Source organism: Oryctolagus cuniculus, chromosome 4 (genome assembly GCF_051225735.1).
Source record: "Oryctolagus cuniculus isolate XC-2025 breed Fujian yellow rabbit chromosome 4, ASM5122573v1, whole genome shotgun sequence".
In the NCBI taxonomy this organism is placed as follows: domain Eukaryota; kingdom Metazoa; phylum Chordata; class Mammalia; order Lagomorpha; family Leporidae; genus Oryctolagus; species Oryctolagus cuniculus.
The window spans coordinates 57361553-57384884 of record NC_142870.1 but is presented as its reverse complement, the minus strand read 5'-3'; the positions used below and the strand labels follow the sequence as shown (position 1 = coordinate 57384884).

The following is a 23332-nucleotide window of genomic DNA, read 5'->3' as shown; positions in this document are numbered from 1 at the left end:
TTGGCAGACAGACAGAGCTCCCACCCATAGATTCACTAACCAAATGCCTACAAGAGCTTGGAGGCTGAAGCTGTGAGCCAGAACTCAATTCAGGTTTCCTGTGTGAGTGGTACGGACTCAATTACTGGAGCCATCACCTGCTACCTCCCACGGAGCACCCCGATTGCTAGGCCAAATGCATGCCCCTGCCTGTGATTTAAAAATCCCTAAGTCCTTATGTAACTTTCATTCACACAAGCCACCAAAACTCCAATAAGCCCATGATAGCTAGGACAAAATTCAATTTGATCGTTTTGTTTTGTTTTGTTTCTCCAGATGAACACTTGTCAAATAAATGAATAAAATATGTATGAGTGAACAAATGAATTATGAATGCACTAATGAAGGAACATTCCCAAGATGCATCAATTAATATAAAATGTTATTGAAATATGACGTGTATTTGTTTATTTAGCCATCTCTTGATGGATGGAATAACAGTCTCCTATAATGAAAATCATTTGTTTGTGACTTAGTAGTGAAGGATAAATTAAATGATTTACAGGGCAGGCATTGTGGTGTAGTAGTGAGGTTACTGCTTTAGGAAACCCACATCCCACATCAGCATGCTGGTGCAAGTCCTGGCTACTCTCCTTCTGACCCAGCTTCCTGATAATGTGAGTGGGAAGGCAGCAGAAGATGGTCCAACTAGGCTCGGCTCCGGGCTTCACTCTGGTCCAGCTGCTGAGGCCAACACCATGAGCACGTGCCATGGTGCTCGTCCTCATTCGCAATCCTTGGGGAGCAGCCATTTGCCAATCGTGGCAAAGATGAAGTCTGTTCTGCTTCAAGTAGACTATGTTGATGGAGTTTATTCTTTCCAGGCCCAAAAGATAATTCAGGAGATGCACATATATCTGATTTCCAGTAGAGAGGGTTTGTGCAAAATCAGAAGAAAGATGAGGAGAAATATTGCTGTTTTAGATTGACAGTGATGAAAACTAAAATGCTGTGGAGCTGGCCTTTTGGCCTAGCAGAGTCCCAGCTCCTTCTGGATTCCAGCAGCCAACTAATGCAAACCCTGAGAGGCAGCAGGTGATGGATCTTGGGCCCCTGCCGCCCATGTTGGAGACCTAAGTTGAACTACCAGCTGTTGGTTTTAAGCCTGGCCGGCCTATCCCTGGCCATTAAGGGTGTATGGGAAATGAGCCAGCAGATGGACACCCTCTCTGTCTGTTGCTCTCCCTCCTTTTGTCTCTCTGCCTCTCATATAAATAAGATATATCAATCAAAATGTTTGAAGTCGTGCAAGTATACTGTGTTATAATCTCCTGTACAATATTCAGATAGTCTAGAAAGGACCAAAATACGGATTTTGACAAAAGGCTATCAGCCAACATCGACAGCAGTGCCTGTGCCCGGGTATCTCATTATCCAGGGTGATTTTAGGAGTCTCATGTTTTTTCATTTGTCAACTTTAAAAAATCAAGGAGTTCTCATCCTACAAACTCACAATTTCTGACACCTCTAATGTAGATAGCATTCGGATTCAAAACGGGGTTTTCCTTTTTTCTGAAAAATAAAATTCATGTCAGAACACATCACAGCCACGAGAATTCCAACTGTAATATCGGTTGGTCTCATGTGAGCTGTGTGTCCGCTTGTGTACTGACTGCAGCCCAGAGTCCCGCATGCAAGAAAGGTGGACTTGAGTCCAGGACCAAGAAAACACGATCCACTCTGAGTCACCACCGACCAGGCAAGGCTTCCAAGCCAAGTGGAATATCCAGCCCAGAAAATCAGTTAGGCTTTTCAGTCACAGCACCCCCTGCGACAAACGTGTGGAGCACCGCATGACTTCCTCAACCAGCTAGTTTTCCTGGCATCTGAATAAAAGTAAAAATAGAAAACAAAGAAAAAGTGACAAGCTGAAACCTGCGAAGACTGGCAAGGTACAGGAAATGGGCTCCAGATTGTGGGGAGGGGGTGGGGTCTGGTGGGCTGACACTGCCATCTAGTGGCCGCATGGCAGCTCGGAGAAAATCATAAATCCGTCTCTGCATGGGAGCCAGCCTGTGGTGATGACAAACGTGTTGTGCCTTAGTCAAAGATTTCCAGCTTTTTTGGTAAACTGGGGAAGGACAGATAGTGAAAATCGTACCATGGGAGACTTCAGCAGACCTCATCCTGTCTTCAAACACTGGTTTCTCCTTCCCATTTTTGACAAATTTAGAAAAAATAAAACGATTTCCCCAATTAAATTTAGGACAAACGACCAAGAATTATTTTCACCTAACTAGGTCTTGAGCCATATTTAGAACATAATGATCTATATGAGTTTCAAAAAGGGTTTTTGTTTTTGTTTCTTCCCTAAAATTCCAGCTCAAGTGGCCATCAAGTGACATCACTGCCTCACCCACAGGCAAAGATAATATTCAGCCAAAATTCACTCACAGGTAAAGACAATACTTAGCCAAAATTTTAGTTGACAAGTGTCTATTCGTACTAACCTGAAGTGGTAAAAAGTGTTATTTTTACCATTTTTGCCACCATGACTGTCATCACAAACCTTAGTATGAATAAGCACATGAAAGATAATAATTAATAATAAAGGTAATAGCTTAAGCATTCAGTTAAATTAAGTCCACATTGATCTTTCACGCTGAATTCCCATTTGTTTGATGACACATGTCTCTGAGCCAGGGGTGGTGGGAAGCAAAGATTGAAGATCTAATCATTAAAATATACTCTAAACTAATAACTATACATTGATTAGAAACCCGTATAAATTTGTTAACAGGATCTTAGTGTTACTAGCTCTCGTTTATGTGTAGATGAATGAAGAATTCTAAAACATGCATAAAAGGAATCCTGCCTCTGAAAGCCTCCTTCCACTTGGAGGGAAACCAAAGTGCACAGAACAAAATCTTAGCTTGGTTTTTTTACCTTTACCACGCTTGACCATTTGACAGATCAAATTTTGCTTTCCAGATTTTGACTGTTGATGAAAACATTCCCTCATTTCACTTTGCTGAAGGACAAGGTTTAAACACCCCACTGAGCAAGAATAGCTGTCTGCTGCTACAGAGCGGCTGTGGGTTAAACGATCTTGTGTATTTAGGACACCTATTCGATTGATGGATGGGGCAAAATCTTCCAGAATTTACTGAAAATATATCTTGGATGTTGTACAATTGTGGCCATTTTTCACCTTGTGTGGGCCATCAATAATAATGAAAAGACTCCTTAAAATGAGAAACAATAATCTCATTTGGTGTTGAAGTAGTCACAGATCCAAAAAGCATTTCTAAGTAAATGATCAACACTGTTTGCTGCCCTTTGGCTGTTTGTTCTAATTTACTTCAAGCTGCCAAAGATCTGCTTCCTTGCTTCTTTTCATCATTTCTTATGGGACCCGTGATAGAAACATGTGCCTCTCCACCTCCAGTCTTCACACACTCCTACGTAACTACACCGTGTTATCTCTTCTCTGCTCACCAACACTAGACAAATAACCAACTTTCTGTGTCTGAATTTTATTCAACAAAGTGTGTTGAAACCTAGCATACCTTGTCAAAATAAAGGAGCCTAGGGATAGCAAGCAAATTGCTTTAAAATTCCTGTAGTAAACCATATTCATTCGGATGTAAATTCTTCCAACTATTAAAGGAAGTTTTGCCCCAAATTAAGCATACCCAGAATTACCATACCTTAGAAAACATGGACGGATATAATACATTATGCATATAACAGCATTCTGATACAAATTTACATTGCTTAACATAGTAAATGCATTTCCAAAAAGTGCATAAACTCAGATCATCTTTTTCTATTAAATTATAATACATATTACGAAGTATATTATGTTTATTTCTATTCCTCCCGCTATTGCCAGTGACTGCCAACCCATACCCTTACACTTATTTACTTTACCTCTGAATGAGTAGCTACTAAAACAAAAATATAAAATAGTCATAGAGAACAATTACATTAATATTTGCAAACTATGCAACAGATAAAGGGTTAATAACCAGAATCTACAAAGAGATCAAGAAACTCCACAAAAACAAAACCAACAACCCACTTAAGAGATGGGCCAAGGACCTCAATAGACATTTTTCAAAAGAGGAAATCCAAATGGCCAACAGGTACATGAAAAAATGTTCAAGGTCATTAGCAATCAGGGAAATGCAAATCAAAACCACAATGAGGTTTCACCTCACCCCGGTTAGAATGGCTCACATGCAGAAATCTATCAACAACAGATGCTGGCGAGGATGTGGGGAAAAAGGGACACTAACCCACTGTTGGTGGGAATTCAAACTGGTCAAGCCACTATGGAAGTCAGTCTGGAGATTCCTCAGAAACCTGAAGATAACCCTACCTTTCGACCCAGCCATCTCACTCCTTGGAATTTACCCAAAGGAATTTAAATTGGCAAACAAAAAAGCGGTCTGCACCCTAATGTTTATTGCAGCACAATTCACAATAGCTAAGACCTGGAACCAACCTAAATGCCCATCAACGGTAGACTGGATAAAGAAATTATGGGATATGTACTCTTTAGAATACTATACCGCAGTAAGAAACAACGAAATCCAGGCATTTGCAACAAAATGGAGGAATCTGGAACACATCATGCTGAGTGAAATAAGCCAGTCCCAAAGGGACAAATACCATATGTTCTCCCTGATCGGTGACAACTGACTGAACACCAAAAAGGAAACCTGTTGAAGTGAAATGGACACTATGGGAAACGGTGGCTTGATCAGCATAGCCCTGACTGTTAATGAACAACTTAATACATTATCCCTCTTAGTAGTTTTTTTGTCTGTTCTACTTAATATGACTGGTTTAATTCTGTAATTAATACACAGTTATTCTTAAGTGTTGAAATTTAACTGAAATGTGATCCCTGTTAAACATAAGAGTGGGAATAAGAGAGTGAAGAGATGTACAATTTGGGACATGCTCAAGCTGACTTGCCCCAAATGGTAGAGTTAGAAACATACCAGGGGACTCCAATTCAATCCCATCAAGGTGGCATGTACCAATGCCATCTCACCAGTCCAAGTGATCAATTTCAGTTCACAATTGATCATAATGAAAGGACTAAGAGTCAAAGGGAGCACATAAACAAGTCTAGTACCTGCTAATACTAACCGATAGAATAAATAAAGGGGAGAGTGATCCAACATGGGAAGTGAGATACTCAGCAGACTCATAGAATGGCGGATGTCCTAAACAGCACTCTGGCCTCAGAATCAGCCCTAAAGGCATTCCAATCTGGCTGAAAAGCCCATGAGAGTATTTCAGGTATGGAAAGCCAAGACACCCTGGCAAAAAAAAAAAAAAAAAAAAGAAAACACAAAACCCTAAATGAAAGATCTCTGTGAGTGAGATCCCAGTGGAAAGAACAGGTCTTCAAAGAGGGAGGTACCTTTCTCTGAAGGGAGGAGAGAACCTCCACTTTGAATATGACCTTGTCTAAACAAGATAAGAGTCGGTGAACTCAAAAGGCTTCCATAGCCTTGGAAACTCATGACTGGTGCATAGGGAGATTACTGATGCCATAAACAGGAGTGTCAATTTGTAAAGTCAACAACAGGAGTCACTGTGCACTTACTCCTCATGTAGGATCTCTGTCCTTAATGTGCTGTACATTGAGACTTAATGCTATAATGAGTATTCAAACAGTATATTTCGCTTTGTGTTTCTATGGGGGTGCAAACTGTTGAAATCTTTACTTAATGTATACTAAACTGATCTTCTGTAAAAAAAAAAAAAAAAAAAAGAAGAAGAAATTATTAATTCCCAACTTGACTCTCGCTGGGATTAAACATGACAATAGGTCTGATCTGATTTCATCATCATTTAAAAAATCATCTATTATTTTTCACTTTATGTTTCTGTGTGGGAGCTAACTGTTGAAATCTTTACTTAATGTATGTTAAACTGATCTTCTGTATATAAAGAGAATCGAAAATGAATCCTCATGTGAATGGAAGGGGAGAGGGAGTGGGAAAGGGGAGGGATGCGGGTGGGAGAGATGTTATGGGGGGGAAGCCATTGTAATCCATAAGCCGTACTTTGGAAATTTATATTCATTAAATAAAAGTTAAAAAAAAAGAATTAATCTTTTTGATCATCAACTTCTTAATTTATGATTTTTCTCAAACATTTATGTCATCAACTCAATTAATAATTAATTTTAAGCTCTAAAATTCTCTTGTTCTTATCTACCAACAGATTATTTTATAAGGAGCAAAATGTGTAAAAAGGAAAATATGTCAGATCTACCATATTAATCTCATAGTATCTGTGTAGGTGTCAACGGAGTTATCATGGTTATAGGAAATAAAATACTATTGAAAGACAGTTCTTCATGGGCCTCTTACATGTGTAGTTATGTCTTGTGAGCAGAGTTACTGATAGTTTTTTTTTTTTTTTTCAAAAATGTCTTCAAAATATTCTTTTTAAGAATGACAAGCATCTCTGAAGGCAGAAGTAGTGTCACTTCCCAGGCAGGAGGCAGATGTGTTTGCTGACCAATATAATGAAAGTAAGGAAGCAGTTGAAGTCTCCCTCTGGGCAAAGGTTTACAAGGCTTGCTTGCAACTCCCTTAAAGATTGGAATTTTTCAGCGGCGACACAAACAGACTGCATCACAGCAGTCACCTGGCACTATCTCCTGGTGACCTTCTTGGGATTTGTGGGGAGAGACGATTCAACGCAAATAGGAAGCTTGTGCTGCTTCTTGTGCCATGAACCATCAAGTTCTTTGTCTCTACCCCAGGAATTTCATGTCTTCTGCCAGCACTCCATGACTGCTATAAGTAGGGTCCTAGCTCAGATACTCAGGGTTCTTGACATAAATGTGAAGCTGTAAAAATTATTTGTAATCTTTATAATTCTGAGATAGTATGATTACACTAGAGAGTTACCTTAAAAGCTGAAAGTATATGTGTCTCTGCACTGGGTCCATGTATGTAGTGTGTAAGGGAAAAATAGGTGAGTCAGTCTACCCCAAAGTTAGTTTTCCTAATATGGACAACAGTGCAACATGTCTGTGTCCAGCTAGTGCCTTGATACCCCAGACTTATAACTCCTGCAGCCCTCACAGAGCAAACAGAGAGGTACATGGTTCTGAATAAAAGTGCGACATGGAGACAGGCTGCACTGTCTCCGCAGTCTACCACGTCCTAGCTGTGTGATCTTGGACAAGTTACCTAACCTTTCTTTGGGGTTAGTAACATGTACTCTATTGGGTTGTTGTTAAAATATGGGAGTCAGGCACTGTTACTGTTTTCAGTCAGAGAAGTCGATCAAATAGAATTATTTGGTTTCTATCTGATTTTAATGAGTCATAAATATTTGAGAGAAACTATATATGTCTGACGTAACATCTTAGTCTTATAAAATTTAGTGCTTTTCAGGTATTCTTTTCCAGATTTATTTCATGTATTAACACCCACCTTCATCAACATTAACTGGAAGTCTAATGTATCCCTCAAAATATCTATATAATTAATTTAATGAAAATAACATTGAAATTTCTTAACAATAACTCACAACTCCTTCTTTGCCTCACTTTTTATTTGTGCTAAGTTTTTAGTTTTTACTGTCATTATTAGGTATACATATTAAGTATATATTTTCAGATGAGGATTTGTTGGTAATTAATATATATTGACTGTTTTTCCAAATTTTTTTAAGATTTATTGATTTACATTTAAAGGCAAAATGAGACAGACAGACACACACACACACACACACACATGCTTAGAGAGAGAGAGAGAGAGACTTTCCATTTGCTGGTTCACTCTCCAAATGCCCACAACAGCTAACAGCCAGAGCAGAACCAGACTAAAGACAGGACCCAGGAACTCTATCCAAGTACCCCACATGGATGACAGAGACCCAAGTACCTAGTCCATCATCTGCTGCCTTCCCAGGCACATTAGCAAGAAGCTGGATCAGTAATGGAACAATCGGGACCCAAATCTGCACTCCAATATGGAATGCAGGCATTCCAAGTGATGGCTTACACCATTTCACCACAATGACTACCACTTCTGCCATAATCTTAAAGTAACTTTTTCTAAAAACCCTCAAACAAAAATTCTTTTATAGAAAAAAGATGCCTGCAGTGCTGGCATCCCATATGGGCATCAGTTCTAGTCCCGGCTGCTCCACTTCCAGTCCAACTCTCTGCTACAGCCTGGGAAAGCAGTAGTAGATGACCCAAGTCCTTGGTCTCCTGCCCTGAAGTGGGAGACCCAGGAGAAGCTCCTGGCTCCTGGCTTCGTATTGGCACAGCTCTGGCCATTGCGGCCATTTGGGGAGTGAACCAGTGGAAGGAAGACCTTTCTCTTTCTCTCTGCCTCTCCTCTCTCTGTGTAACTCTGACTTTCAGATAAATAAATAAATCTTTTTTTAAAAAAGAAATAATGATTACATGATGGTATTGGGGGGAAAGCTTTGATGCTATTGTGCTGTAATCAGAGTTTTAGACTCGTGCTATCAAATTGATTTTTTTCTGTAGGAATCTTAATCCTGAAATTGGCTTTTATGGTTAGTAATTATATTTAATTGCAAAATAAGAATCATTAATTTCTTGGTTAAAGTTGAAAATAAATGGCTAATTATTTACTTGCCTTCCGATCCACGCATATGAGAATCTTACAAACTCTAATACTCATTCTCAGAATATACAAGCAAAACTTGGAAATAAGTTTTTTAGAATTACAAAATAATAATACAGCATACTATAGTTTACAAATACCATCAGTAAAGAAAAATGTATAGGGATGGGTGGTTTGGTGCAGTGGTTAAGACACTGTTTGGAATGGCCCAAATCCCATAACAGAGTGTCTGGGTTTGAGTTCTGGCTCTAATTGCAACCTCCTGTTAATGCACACCCTGGAAGGTGGCAGGTGATAGCGCAAGAACTTAGGTCCCTTCTGCCCATGAGGGAGTCCAGACTGAGTTCCTACCTTCTACTTTCAGGCTGGTCAGCCCTGGCTGTTGAAAGCATTTGGGAAGTAAACCAACAGATACAAGATATTCTCTCTCTCTCTCCACCCCCCACCCCGACCCTATGCTGCTGCCTTTCAATAACTTATTTCTTATTTAAAAATAACATTTTATTAAAAAAGAAAAGTAATCAATTGATTAAAAAAGGTAAAGCCCAGTAGTCATAAGCTCCATAAAGTAGTCAAGTATATTTTATTGTCCATATATTTTTATTCCCTTCAAGATCACTTCACTTTCCTATACATGAATCACTGATCTATTGAAGTACATACTAAACACTGTCTTTCTTTCTAAGGATAAAAATTAAGATCAGAGTCAGTAATATTATCCATACTCCAAAATATATTTTGATAAGTAATGAGAACTCATCAAGAAGGAATCACTGGACATTTTAGTCTATTAATCAAGAACACTCTTCTGGTATTACATGTACTGATCTTCTTGTATTATTTTTCTCATTAAACCTTATACTGTATGTCTACTAATTTCCTGAAAGCTTACTCCTAACCAAAGGTGTGAAGTTTGTATTATGTCTGCCTAGGCATTGTCAGGAACAGCAGTCTATCGGGCCATTCCAGGATTTTCAAAGTGGTCAGAATTCAAGACATGGTTCCTCCAGGATCTGAATTGCCATCTGTTACAAATGCTTGCTCTCCCAAATCAACAGACTCACCGGGAAAGGCACAGGAATCTGGACTCTTGTATTGTTCTCTACCCCTCTTATCCAATTGAGAAATCAACAGAAATCTGAAGTTTGAGGTTTTATTTGCAATTTTTTTCAGACATATAAACCTGTTCTCTAACTGACAAAGCTGTTTTACAACCCAGACTGTTTTCATCACTAAGAATTCAGAAAAATGTTTATTTCTTTTCTTCAAAAATCTCTAAAAATGGTGAGGACCAGGTTGTAAGAGGGTGCACGGACAGATGTGGAATCATACAAAGAGCCTTTGCCAGTGATCCAGGTCTAATGTGGAATAGACTGTTGTGCCCACGGCCGCCCTGAAAACTTTGCATATTTGGGCTAAGGACGTGTTAACATGCACTGCCTAACAGCCAATAATGCAGCTGGGAGCAAAACAAATCACCCAATACAGCAAAAATATTATTGCCAAGCAAAACATTTCAGTTTTACATCTAAGATGTTCTTTCAGAGCTGAACTTTGAGAAGCATTGGCTTGTTCACCTCCTAGGGAGGGAGACTGAGGCATGGGGAGGTTAAGTGAGTTGCCCAAGGTCACTCAGGAAGTCAGTAAATTAACCAGAAATAATACCCAGGGCTCTCGCCTCCTTCACCACAGTTCCAACCACTGGACCACATTTCCTGGTGGTGACAAAGCTTCAGACCACAGCGGCTTGCCAGTAGCATCAAATTGCATTTGCTGGGGTAATTTACCTCTTTCAGAATTAAATAATAATACCATTTTGCCTTAATCTATCACCTTTTGTCCCAGAGAAGCCCAGAGTGCTAAGTACTTTAGTTATGAGTTTTAGCAGCTTATATATAAATCACTTCACACACCATTAACATGCAGCTGTCCTTGGAGTCAGTGTTGCATCTGTTAAACATAAGTAGCCCAACTGTTAAACATTTATTGAGCACCAACGATGTGCTAAAAGCTAGGTGGCAGGATTTGCATTTCAGGAGTTAAGAGGATGACTAAGAATTATAGGAAAATTACTTTAAAAGTTGATGACAGATAAATAGACATCCATCAGGGTATCCCTGGAACACAGTTCTGTCTCTGGTGTACACAATCCTCAAGTAGTCTGAAAAATTGCCTTTGATTATAAAAAGAACCCTTTAGTAAATGCTCTAAAAATGGGAAGTTACTGTTTCAGATCACAGGGAAAGCTGTTTCATACCCATCCCATGGCGTCCACTTGTCTTCACCTGACTGCTCATGTTCATTTTTCCTTCTTCCTTGTGTTCAGGCACCTGCAATGACAAATTTCATTCTATTTTTATTTTTAAATGATTTTTAAAGTTTATTGTATTTATTTAAGAGACAAAGAGACAGCAAGAGAGACATAGAGACAGATGGACAGATATCTACTATTCACTGTTTTACTGCACAAATGTTCTCAATACCCAGGACGTGGCCAAGTCAAGAATTCATTCTGTGTCTCCCACCTGTGTGACAGAGAACCAAGTACTTGAGCCATGGCCTGCTGCCTCTCAGAATTCTCATTAGCAGGAAGCTGGAATGGGAAGCAAAGTCAGGTCTCAAACCCAGGCATCCAGACATGAGATGTGTATATCCCACGCATCTTAAACTGAGGCAAAATCCCTGCCCATACAAGGACAAGTTTGAAACAGTCACGTCCAATAAGTTTATGTAAAATTTTACCTGATATTTTCAGAGAAATACATTCTGTACCTAGAAGCATTTCTCCACTGAGAGAGAAAAATGGATTCAGGAGATAAAGCACATGTGAATGCACATTACATATTGGCACGGTTAATAGAAAGATAATTTTATGATGAATGGCAAAACATATTTGTAAATTACTTTCTGACAATAGTTCCCACACAATCCACTTTAAAATATGACCAGCCATAATAAAGTCACCTTATAGATACATAATAGAAATTACGAATGAGATTCATCAAGATTACTTTTATTTGTCTTTTGAAACACATCTTATGAAAAGTCAAGGGAAATAAAAGAAACTTCAAAGGAACTGAAAATTTCGTACGGGGAATTGGTTTCTACTGTGACAGAGGCTTATAATACTCCTTTTTGAGGCCCAGGGGAGTAAGTCTAATCTGGAATTCCCTATCTGATCTTGGATGATTTTATTTGCCTTGTCCTAAAGCTTGGGTTCTGAAGACCTGATCACAAGATAGAGACTCAGCGAGTGATGGAATATGTGGGACACCTCACCATCTACATACCTCTAATATGACTGTGGCCGTGTAGCTAACTGTGTGTTTCCCAGTTTCCACCCCAGCCTGCTTCCTTCTGATAGAGAGGTTGGATGCTGAGCCATTTGCCATCCACCCTTCTTTTTGCTTTCATCCTAAATAAACTGTCTTCCCTTTTTCCTCCAAAATCTTTGTCTTCCAAGTCATTAGCTTCTCTTACAAGATATGCTTGTTTGCAGGTTCGGTAATACTTATTATATCTGATGAGTGTTCTGTGACTGGGAGTATTTTTTGGTTCCTCAGATGCTTTGCAGCACTTTGGGCCAAATGATTGCTTTTAGAATTGAGCAAGTCGATGTGGTCTTCAGCAGAGAGAAGGAGGCACAAAAGCCTGGTAAAAGAATCTATTGGAGGAGCTGCAGATATGAACCAAACAACTGCATCATCCAAGATCAGAGACCCTAAGGCAGTCAGCTGCTAGCTGATCAGTGCGTGTGGATTTTGATCCATGCCTCCTCTCTCCCTGGAAAAGGAGGGTGTCCAATAATTTGAGAGGCAGCCCTAGTTCTGAGCTTCGGATCACTAGGATTTCTCTCACACTTGTGTGCTCAGGAGACTCAGATGTTGGTCTCAGCTCCTTGCCTTAACTCAGCAGATTGGCTGGTGAAAAGTACTGTATTGAGACAAAGGAAAGTGACACCTATTATCCTGGGCTTTGCAGCAAAGAAGAGGACAGGTGGTAGAAGCTTGCAATCTGAGAAGCAGACTGAAAGGAGACAAAGAAGCTGAGAGATGTAACATTCCAGCTCCTCAATCTAGAAATGTTTGTAAGATTGAACAACAGGGGCAGGCCGGCACTATGGCATAGCAGGGAAAGCCGCCGCCTGCCCTGCCGGCATCCCATATGGGCGCCAGTTCAAGTCCTGGCTGCTTCTATTCCAATCCAGCTCTCTGCTATGGCATGGGAAAGCAGTAGAAGATGGCCCAAGTCCTTGGGCCCCTGCACCTGTGTGGGAGACCGGGAAGAAGCTCCTGGCTCCTGGCTTCAGATCAGCTTAGCTCTGGTGATTGCAGCCATCTGGGGAGTGAACCAGCAGAAGGAAGACTCTCTCCCTCTCTCTTTTATTCTCTCTCTCTCTCTCTCTGTCTTTGCCTCTGTCTCTCTGTAATCATGCCTTTCAAATAAATAAATACATCTTTAAAAAAAAAGAATGAACAGAAAATTTAACAGAAGACCAAGGATTAGAATTCCCAGATGAAGATGATTCATAAAAAAGAAACAGATCATGGTTTTAACTCGTCAGCAGCTGCATGGCAGGCCAGACACAATGGAGGGGAAAACAAGGTTTCTAAAAATAACCAAAACTGGAGCTCTAACTTGTCAAGTTGTGGCTTACTTTTTAAGCCACAAGCTAATAAGAACTATGCTACAGCGAAATTTAGTGAGCTGCCATCCCCAGATGCTCTTCTCAAACCACCAAGCCACTGGGTTCCTCTTTCCATTAATCCTTCAGTTAAAGAAATAAGGACATTTCAATGTAAAACCTTACTTAAATTATAGGTATAAAATCAGATAAAATGCTAATATTTAAACTGTTCTGGGGCCGGCGCCACAGCTCACTAGGTTAATCCTCCGCCTAGCGGCGCCGGCACACCGGGTTCTAGTCCCAGTCAGGGCGCCGGATTCTGTCCCAGTTGCCCCTCTTCCAGGCCAGCTCTCTGCTATGGCCAGGGAGTGCAGTAGAGGATGGCCCAAGTGCTTGGGCCCTGCACCCCATGGGAAACCAGGATAAGTACCTGGCTCCTGTCATCGGATCAGCGCAGTGTGCTGGCCGCAGCGCACCGGACGCGGCGGCCATTGGAGGGTGAACCAACGGCAAAGGAAGACCTTTCTCTCTGTCTCTCTCTCTCACTGTCCACTCTGCCTGTCAAAATAAAAAAAAACAAAACTGTTCTGGAACAAATTTGACTAAGGAATTTAATCTGTTTGTGCAAAACTAATTAGTGAAATCAGACATCATCTCATTCATTTTGCTGTGTGCACTGTGATGTAATGGTAGTAGTATCAGTACAACTTAAAATGACTACATAATCAGACTTTATAGTAAGTGCTCTCCACTGAGTAACTACGAAGTGAAACCATTCAAGTTTAGATTTGCATCCAACTTTAGATTTGAGGAAAGGCAAAGAAAATAACTTTTCTATTGTCTGTTGGGGGAAAGTAGCTAAGATTATCATTCATGGATCAGTAGACTGACTTGTTCAAAGTTAGCAAATCAAATTAACAATTGCCTAAGCATGCAAGGTTGGAGAACTAGTTGAGCCTTTGAAAACTTACATCCTCAAAACACTAAAACCATTACTATGTCAACAGTCTAATGCACTACCAAATGAAAACTGTGAATTTTCCTTAATAAATTGCACTTTAGTAACTCACACAGTGGTAAATGTGGGAAGAGCACTCCAGCATTAAAATGAGTCATAGAGCATCCCAATGGCCCTCTTAACTACATTTGGATGGGTGTCTGCCAACAGATGCACCAAAACTATTTTTTATAGAAACCATATATAATGGTCACTCAATAGTTTTCAAGGATATTTTTGTATTACAGCACTGCACAAGCTATTCTGATGAAGAGTTAAAATTGTATATGCGCGGGTGTAAAAAGTTAAGCTTAAGCTTACAGGTTTAAACCTTCCTGGTGCATGTGAAAATAAGACAGAGTGAAGTAGCACCTTGACAGTAGGGGCTCCATTTTGGAGCACTTGAGACTCCATACTGGGGAAAGCACCCCCCCACCGTGAGACTCTGGTCTGAAACTACGATCCCAAATAGTCGGACAATAGCAGTGCACTACATCACCCTTGGCAGAGCACAAAAAACCCCTAGCATGATTGCTCAAGCTTAAAAGTAGAAAGGTTGCACCTGGGTTACCTGGGCTAATAATGAAGATGTGATTTGTCTATGTCTTAAGATCATATTTGCTGATTGTAAGATTTTAGCAACCGCTTAGCAACTGTGTATTCTCTCCCCACTCCCGATTTTGCAGTTTTTGCCTTTATAAACCCTATGCTGTAGTTCCTCGAGGCTCCTCTGTTCTTGTATGTTCAGAGAGCCCCAACATGTTGGATCAATAAATCTTTAACCCTTTGCTGGTTGCATGAGAGAAAGTCTCTTGGAGTCGTTCCTCGGGCGATGGGCATTTTCGGACCCTAACACTGACAGTGATCTGGCCTTTCAACAGTCCTGCAAAGCTTGCTTAGAGTGGGGAATTTTATAAAGTGAAATATTTTTGTTGCTGTTGTTTTAATTGTTTAAAATGTATTTGAAATGCAGAATTACGGAAAGAAGGGGAGGGATAAAGAAAGATCTTCCATCTGCTGGTTCACTCCACAGATGGCCCCCCATGGCTGGGCCTGAGCAAGGCTTAAGACAAGAGCTGGGAGCTTCATCTGGGTCTCCCATGTGTATGCAGGTGCCCAAGCACTTAGTTGTATTCCACTGCTTTCCCACGTGCGTTAACAGGGAGTTGGAATGGAAGTGGAGCAGTCAGGACACAAACCAGTGCCCATATGGGATGCTGGCACTGCAGACAGCATCTTAACCTGCAGCGCCATAACACCAGCCCCCATGTGAAAGTTTTAAGTACCTAGGAAAGAAAGAGTTATGTAATCTTGCACCATATGTAAAGTTTTCTTAGCCTTTATCCTACAAAAAGTATTTTAGTATGGATTTGCTGAATGTACTCTGGCCTAATTTTAAAGGTCCAAAATAATTTGTTTTTAAAGTTTGCTCCTGTACTAAATTGCTAGTGTATGTAATGGTTGATATGGATGTAAACTATATTTCAAAGGAAATCCTAGTGAGTAATGAGTTTTACAATACAACTTAAAAAGCTTTAAGCTGCTAAAACACTTCCTGTTTTTAAGAGGTGTGAGATGCAGTACAGGAATATTTTCTGTTCAAGCCCAAGATGAGTTACTATAGAGTTCCTCCAGTCTTAAAGACTCCCTTGCCTTTCACCAATTCTTATGATCTATGACATAAATGCACTTAACGGTGTGGTACTAGTCAGGTTTTGTGTGTGGTATGAACAAGTAATCCAGAGGATCACCTATACAGAGAAAGCACGTCTTGCATGTAATACCTTGATAACATGTGTTACCAACTTGAAAGGTCAGTGATAAATAAAACCATTAACTTAAAATTAAGCCAGTTACATTGCACATCAAATTAAAATTTCTGAATGTTAATGCCTTATTTTCTATTTTGGCACCTTTTTTTCATGGTCATAAGCAGAGTAATCAAGTTTTATTTCTTCAGGTATACCAGATGAATTAATGACCAAGTCAAATGTTTGAATAATCTGAAGATACATTTAAATAATACTTCATCTGCATGATATGAATGTGAAGCATGAAATTAAAAAAATTAATTGCCCCCTCCCCCAAATAAAAGGTCACATCATCCAAAACACATGGCTTGGGAATAGGAAGAAGAAGCCATTGCTTCTTCTGTCTTCTCTGCTACCAAAATAAAATGAAAGGGAAACAATCCCCAAACCCTGCTTTGTTGTTTTGTTTTCTCCTGGATTCACAATGGAGGCATTTGAGGAATTTTTATGCAAGCAGCTAATAAAATCTTCCGAAAGGAAGGTGATCTGAAAGAGTGAAGAGTTTGCCTACAAACAATAACGTTTAATTGTGTTCAAGTACCATTGTGTTATTAGTTAATATGAGGTCTAACCTGGGTTAATACATACCTTAAAATAATTTAAAATTATTCCTCACTAAAATACACTTCTCAGTCCTTAATTTTTCAACATATATGTAGGGCTAATATATATATACACTGTGTATGTATAATGGAGAAAACCTGCTTTAGCTGAACAGAAGTAAAAAGGTCTGAGAGAAGTAAACTAGCAAGGTGCTCAATATGATATAACCACAAAAAACCATGGCTAAGAAGGTGGAACAAAGGCTTAGGCTGCAGTCAGTTATCTGTTTGTTCAACATTGCTTATCAAGTCTCCAGATTGTGCTAGCATAAAGGAAATCCAGTGATCAATAACAACATATTGTCTTTGTCTCAAAATATTCAGAATTAGTGACAAAACAGATATAAAATTAATTCATTAATTAACTTATCATTCAATGAGACATATACCAAAATAAATGTATTTATACAAAGTGATATTTCAAGCCAGAGGAAGAGGAGAGGAAAGATATTACAGAAAATGTTTAGGTTCTAAAAGAATAAATAGGATTCCACCAGCAAAAAAGGCTCAGGAATTGGGGGGGTGGATTTTAGAAGCAGAGTACCCCCAAAATACTGGAGCCAATTCTTCCATTCTACTTGTTATAGGTCAAACAATGCCCTGATGTCCCCAGAAATAGGATGTCCCCAGAAATAGATTGTGCCCAAAAGAGACCATTGTAGTAAGAGGGTTTAAATACTCTTATTATAGAACCATCAGAATCAATGGGAATCCTGCTCACCAAGGGGTGGAGGGAGAGAAAACTCATCTCGGTTGTCCTCAGATATTTAAAGATTATCACACAATAGAGTTTCAAGAGAGAACAGCTGCTTGTCCTGTTTAGCTTCAGAGACCATAATAAGCAGGGATGCTTAGGAGAAATTACAGAAAAGCAGATTTTGGCTTGACACATGGATGGACTTCTAACTGAAGCTATTTCCAAATACAATGGGTCATTGCCATGACTGGAGGAGCTGAAGCTGAAAAACATTATCAACGTGAGTATTGCAGAGGAAATTTAACTTGTGGGTGAGTTAACAGACATCTACAATCCTTATCTCTTCTATGAGTCTATAATTAGTATTGTCAAACTGGTCCTGATACTGGTAGGCTTGGCTTGCTCTGCAAGTAAACAGTGTAAGTTACATTAGGTTTATGTTTTGCACAGGCAATCCCAACGTTGAGAACAAAAAATGATACATAAAACAGCATCTCCCTAGGGTTTTTAAGAAGTAGACAAAATCTCCCTTGTGATGCTGAGACTATGGTTTATCTTGCTCTATATAAAGAAAGGTAAGACGTTCAAGACAGATTGATCAGATAGAAAAGCAAAATGTGAAGGGATTAGCAAAAATGTAGAGTCCTTTGGCATTTCTCCTCCTTTCCTATGATGCCCAGAGAAGGATGCATCTCCTCTCAAATTCCAAGCTAAGTGAGAAGAGGCTGCAAGTCCTCTGAAACGGACAATGGCGGTTAGTTCCAAGGAAGAGATAGTGACTTAACATTTCTGAGTTTGGGGACTCTGGGCTGGATGCCTTCATAGAACACATGTTTTACACAGTGAAAAAGCTGTTTGGAAAAGCAGACATATGTTCCCTATAATTTCACGTATGAAATTCAGTGTATGATTCTTTCCTGAAAGAAAGGAGAGGAAGCTGTATGAATGGCACAAATTTGCAGAGTTTGGTAGAACAAGGACATTTGTGTTTCCGTGTAAACAAAGCAGCCACTGCAGAAGAGAACTGGACTAGAACATGTAGAAAAAGATTCTGCCTTGGCGCTACTTGCTAGCATGAGGGGGCTCAAGGATGAAATTGTTGGGCATGAATTGAGAAAGAACAGTTCAAAATACAGATCTTCAGCACAGAGTCAAAAAACTGAGGGTGGAAAGTATTTCCCAAAAAGCGACAGAAGTTCTCCATGAGACAGGACTGCATGACAGAACAGTAAAAAAAAAGAAAAAAAATAAGAATTATAAATAGACAGCAAGTTACATGTTGCCTTTTCCTCAAAATTTCCTTGTCTTTATATGTAAAGGAACCTGAAGCAAAAGAACAAGTGTGGGAGGACTTTAAGCAAAGAATGCAAAAATATCTAAAGCCATGCTCTTCCCCACCACTGCTGTGAGAAGTCCTGAGTCAGGCCTGCTCAGAGAGAGGCAGAAGTTTAAAGTGCATGGTGATCAGGTTTTTCTCACGTTTATTTTTTAGATCAAGTTAGTCTACTTATATCTGAAAAGGATAAAATCCTAATACCAGAATAGTTATGTCATTTGCCCAGGATATTCTCAAAAGATGGGAGAGATTCAACAAACATAATCATTCATTCACTTAGTCAGAATATTCCTATAATTTCCAGTATTATACAGCAGATTTCATAGCAAATTTAAAGTAAATTCCAAATTAGATTTTATAATATATTAAAAGAAATGCATTCATGTTTATTTTTCAGCTTCCCCATAACTGGAAATATATAGCAATGATAAAAATTAGTTTGGGGGAAAAGAAATGAGAGGAGATAAATGAGCAATGGTAATTAGGTTTTGCTCTGATCCAACTTCACTTTTTTTTTTTTTTTTTTGCAATAAAAAGCAGTAGAATTCCCATTCTTGGAAATATTGACTGTAGTGTTGGTAATTGTGAGCACATTCCTGCTAAGGCTACTTAGCTACAATAGGAGCCAATACTTGCTCATGTTACAATTCTACATTACATGTGATGACTTAGTTATGCGCAATTCATTCAGAACTGTTTCCTATAGGCTTCTCATTGAGTATCACAAAATCCACACTGTGTTTACACTTTAGAGTCCATAAAGCAGATGAGAACATATTATGCTTACTGTTATGGGGAACAATTTCAATTAGCCTCCCATTCCAATCCCATTATTAGTGGCCTTCTATAGCACTGTGCTGAGGATGATTCCATGATCACGGCAGGGTGCAGCAGGAGCACCAGGAGCAGTCAGCAACATGTCCCACAAACAAAGAGAAGGGAGAGCGGCAAGTGGGCCATGTGTTCGTCATCTCTGGATTAAAGCACTGATTTTCCTTTCACTGGAGTAATTGGTACTGATGTAAAAGAAGACTATTGATTGATATTGAAAAGGAAAGACAACTGAGACTTGGAAATGGACAGGTAGCATCAAGTCATTTTGCTGTTCCCCAAAATGGCATGATATATTTGATCTCTTCAGTTATTTTCTGTTAATCCAGTGTCAACAGCATATATTTGAGGAGACAAAATACGTAGAATTGAAAATGAGCAACTGGCCAGCACCGCGGTTCACTAGGCTAATCCTCCACCTTGCAGCGCCGGCACACCAGGTTCTAGTCCCGGTTGGGGCGCCGGATTCTGTCCCGGTTGCCCCTCTTCCAGGCCAGCTCTCTGCTGTGGCCAGGGAGTGCAGTGGAGGATGGCCCAAGTGCTTGGGCCCTGCACCCCATGGAAGACCAGGAGAAGCACCTGGCTCCTGCCATCGGATCAGCATGATGTGCTGGCCGCAGTGCGCCAGCCGCGTCGGCCATTGGAGGGTGAACCAACGGCAAAGGAAGACCTTTCTCTCTGTCTCTCTCTCTCTCACTGTCCACTCTGCCTGTCAAAAAAATAAAAAAGAAAAAGAAAAGAAAATGAGCAACTGAAGACCTTGGAGTTGAAAGCTCATGGGCCTGTAGAATATACAGACCAATGCCTAGGAAGTCGCCACTGTACTGGGCCCAGCATTATTTTGAGGGGCATAGGGATACATGTCTATGTATTTACCAATAATTTACTAATCATTAAGCAAATTAATTATTAGTAAATATTTACTAATAAACTAATTAAGTAAATTATTTTTAATAACTTACTAATTATTTACTAATAACTTAATAGTAACTAATTTTGCTTCATAGCAACTATAAATTAGTAATTATTATTAGTAAACAAAATTAGTAATTATTGAGCAATTGCTACAAGGGAAAAGAGAAGTTTAGGGTCATTTGAGTCTGTGGTCACAACTTTGTTGTCAACTAATTGACAGGTAACACTGATTCATGTGTATTTTGTTTGAATACATTTAATACATATTTTTAAATTGTTAACATTAAGCTCCTAGGCATGAGCACTGTGATTCATGTCTGAATGAAGCTCACCTAAAATGTACATGTATTTTCTCCATAAAGCAACCCATAGCCTTCTTGCCCTGAGTAACATTGCAACAGAACATCTAGGGGTATTTCCAATAGCAAACCCATGGGCAAACAAGTAACAGAAAAGAAAAAAAAAACATGGAACTAAGTGGACTTCAAAAAGAACATGTGTTTACAGAATGAGAATTGAGATGAAATGACAAAGAATATGTGCATTGTGCAACTCAAATTTTTATCATTCTATACATGTCCACAAATGACAGTAAAAGCATCACAAACATTGATTTTGGAATTGCAAATAAATTTTAGCAAATAGGAGAGTTCAAAAGTATGAAATCTGTGAATAATGAAGATAAAGTGTGGGGGGCAGTATATGTAAATGTTCCACTAGAAATAAAGATGCAGCCTTTGATCTCAAGAGCTTGTGTTTCATTTAATATTAGAACTTTCACACATGAAATAAAGAAAATGCAAACTGGTTAAGTAAGGAAACTAAACTCAATGATCACTTTGCTGATAAAAAAAATAAAGGAGGAATCTTTGGAATACTTAGAGCATCTATAATAATAATAATAATAAAAGAAGTGGTGCTTTTTCCAGTGTCTGAGTGTTGGATGAATTTGTCTAAGAGGAATTTAGCACACAGGGACTTTGAGGTGGGCATCCAGAGTGAACAGGGGTTTGGAGGGACAAAGGCTGCTCTGGAGTCTCCTGGAGTGCCCCAGAGCAAGCTGAGCATAGGAGCACAGGGGAGGCAGAGCGCAGACAGAGCCAATTAGATCACACTGAGCAGCAGGTCTGAGGGTCCACTGCATAATCAGAAATACACTCCAGTCTGACCTTCACATTCTGATTCCAGACCCGGCCTCCCATAGAGTAGCTGCTGCGCATTTAATGTATGTGTGTATTTAGTTAAATTAAGCACAGGGCACTCTGCACAGATGGGCACTTGACAGATCTGTTTCTTGGTTATTCATTCACTCCCGCGTTGCACAAGTGAAGTGAATGATTACAGTTGTTCCCCGTTTCCCGGCAGTCTCACAGTGTGGGCATAGTGTTCCTGCATACTGCCATTCCCTCTCCTCAGGATACAGGAGAGAAAATGACGGAAGCCGTAACAAATATTAGCTCAGGTATATTACTAAGCACTCCTAAGGGAGTGGAGACTAAATAAATCTGTTATGTGGCTTTCAGGGTATGTGGTATAGTCAGGGGCAACATCCATATGGACTTTATTTCTCAATACTTCCTGAGAATGAACCTATGATTAAGCTCTGTGCTGTGCTGAAAACAAAAATTAATTTTGTGCTGGAGTATCATAGTCATACGTGCGAAGTGTTTAAATATCCTTCATTAAATGCACTATTTTAAAACATAGGAGTACAAATGTTTTGTAGTTTTACTGTTCCTACCAAAATTCATATTTTCAAAGCTATCATAAGAAGATGATGGGATGAGGTGGCAAACTTAGGCAGGTCTTAGGCAGGTCTCTGGGGCACAGAATAGAAACATTTTTTGGTAAGTTAGGATAATAAATATTTTAGACTTTGCCTAAGAGTAGTCTCAAGTGCTCAGTTCTCCCTATAAACCAGTCGTAGATACTGCATAAAGAATGAGCATTGCTGTGTTCCAAATGGGCATTAATATTTGAATTTTAAACATGTTTCATATTTTATCAAATATTCTTCTTTCGATTTTTCTTAACTATGTGAAAATAGACTATAGTCATTGTGACCTTGTGGGATGATACAAACCATGTTTGGCAAAGGGGCTGTAGTTTGAGGATTCCCTTAGGTAAAATAGGAAAATATAGGAAAAAGCCCATGGTGCCTTACAGGTGTAATTATGAATCTTGGTAAGAGAGCAAAGTTCTTCATTGCTGAAAGGCTTAAGTACTGACCAAAAGGTATAATCTCTAGAAACTGCCTTTGGCTACTTTAGCAATTTAGAAAGATATTCCAAAGTAGTACCAAAGTAATTGGTCCTTCAAAAACTAAACAAATAATTCTGCCTTTTAAAAGAATACCACTGGATCTTATATTCTTCATTCTGGCCTGCCTGCACCATCTCCCTGGATTTCATTAAATTAGTCTCCTTGACCTTTGACAGGCCCTGCTTCACTGAAATTTCTTTGAAAAATGGCAATTGCCTGGGAGCGTGGGGGGCAAGAGGTGATGTAGGAGGAGTAGGATAAGGAGATACTGGAAGTTGGAGCATGGTGTCTGGGCACCTGAGCATCTGATCAGCAATACAATAATGATCTAAGAATCACAGAGAGATTTACATTGTAAGGTAAGTCTGTATATATCAAATACATGAAACTTGTAGAAGTTAAATAAAATTTTAAAAATAAGGTAAATAGGTGAAATATAGGGGGAAATAATTGGATCAATAAAGATAGTTAAAACTGAAGTGACTCTCACATATGGCTTTGTATATGGTCAACACTACAGTTTGGTTCTGCAAAGATAAACTTTGTGAACTAATCTATTCCACCCCATGTGTTGCAGTAGGAAGTCTTGTTCTTCAAGACATGTTACAGAGCTACATTTTGGCCTCATTT

General features: G+C 39.4%; 1 pseudogene; it reads left to right on the top strand.

Moving 5' to 3' along the window:
• Positions 1-737: 737 nt before the first annotated feature.
• LOC100349515 (proline-rich nuclear receptor coactivator 2-like) lies at positions 738-13445 on the top strand (annotated as a pseudogene).
• The last annotated feature ends 9887 nt before the right edge of the window (positions 13446-23332 follow it).